This window comes from Trichechus manatus, unplaced genomic scaffold (genome assembly GCF_000243295.1).
Source record: "Trichechus manatus latirostris isolate Lorelei unplaced genomic scaffold, TriManLat1.0 scaffold00176, whole genome shotgun sequence".
In the NCBI taxonomy this organism is placed as follows: Eukaryota; Metazoa; Chordata; class Mammalia; order Sirenia; family Trichechidae; genus Trichechus; species Trichechus manatus.
Window position 1 is genome coordinate 4,852,796 of NW_004444112.1, and position 1,819 is coordinate 4,854,614.

Here is a 1,819-nt window from a genome sequence, read left to right on the forward strand (position 1 = left end):
TTTGTGGCCCCAAACACCATAAATAACCTTAGAAAGAAATGAAATCTGGTGAAAAATTTTTATCAGCTAATATACAATGAAGGAGCCCTGGTGGCACAGTTAAGCACATGACTACTATTGGAAAGGTTGGCCATTCATACTCATCCAGAGGTGCCTTAGAATACAAGCCTGACAATCTGCTTCTGAAAGTTTACAGGCTTGAAAACCCAATGGAGCAGTTCTACTCTGCACATGTGATGTTGCCATGAGTTGGAATGGACCCAACAGCAACTAACAACTATATACAATGAGCTCATACAAATCAGTGGCACAATCTGAACTACCAAGAGAAATATTGAGTAAAGTCATGAGAAAGCAACCTATAAAAGAAGAACTGTAAGTGGCTAATAACCTACATGAAAAGATGCTGAAATTTACTAATAAACCAAGAAATGCAAATTTAACAACCCCATCATTTATATTCCTAGAAGACTGACAGATGTTTATAAATGTGTCTGTATGTTCCCTCTGGTATACATAGATACATGTACAAGGATATTCATTGCGTCATTGTTTGTAACAAAAGTACCCAGAAACTACCTAAATGTCCATTGATAGTGGATGGATTAAATATATCACGTTCATACTGAGATAAACATACAGCTATTAAATAAAAAGAAATATATTTGTATGTTTTGACATAGAAACATGGCTAAGACATATATCTTAAATTAATAAAAAACACTATGGAATTCTTTTGTTGTATTTTTTAATTAAAATTTAATTTTGATATAATTTCAAACTTACATAAAAGGTGCAAGAGTAGATTGAATTCCTGTTTACCCTTTGCCTGAAGTCTCACGTATTATTTATATTTCACCCTATTTGCTATATCCTTCTCTCTCTCTCTACATATATATATATATACATACACACATGTATGTGTGTATGTGTGCGTGTACATACACATATACTTATTATTATATAAGAGGGCAGTGCTGGTTAAGTGGTAGAATTCTCGTGTTCCATCTGGGAGTCTTATGTTTGATTCCTGGCCAATGCACCCCAAGTACAGAGACCTCTTGACTATCAGAGGAGGCTTGTGTGTAGGTATGATGTTGACAGGTTTCAGTGGAGCTTCCAGAATAAGAAGAACTAGGAAGGAAGGCTTGGCAATCTGCTTCTGCAAATCAGTCAATGAAAACCCTATGGATCACAACAGTCTGCTCACAACTGCTCATAGACTTTGTGCAGGACTGGGCAGCATTTCGGATCTGGGTACCAGATAGATTCATTGCTTCTTTTGTGATGTCGCTACTTCTAGGCCTCTTAGGGGACTAAGCTAGAAAATGTGTACGTGTGCATGTGTGTTAGTACATATATGTGTGTACAATTATATATACATGTACGATTGTGTGTATGCACACACACATATATGTATACACAAACTTATGGAAACATCTATCTATCATCAAACTATCTAATCATATTAAAAACATGACTTATTTACTACCAGTTCCAATCCAATATCATAAGGTATAATCTAACCTGCCTCCTTTCAATTTTTATAACTCCTCTCAGCACATCAACTAGTTAAAATGGCAATTCTTACATAACATATATGTATATATAATAGGATATATACACAAATACTTACATATAGCCACAATTTTTTAAATAAATTTTTTAAAACTATGAGAACTGATTTGGAACCAGTGTTATCTCTGAGTCACTTTCCCAAGCCACAATGCACTTTAAGAAATGTTTTCACTTCAATCTTTCCTCTAAATCGACAGAGACTTGGGAGCCCTCTGAGGTCCATCCTTGAATATAATTTAAC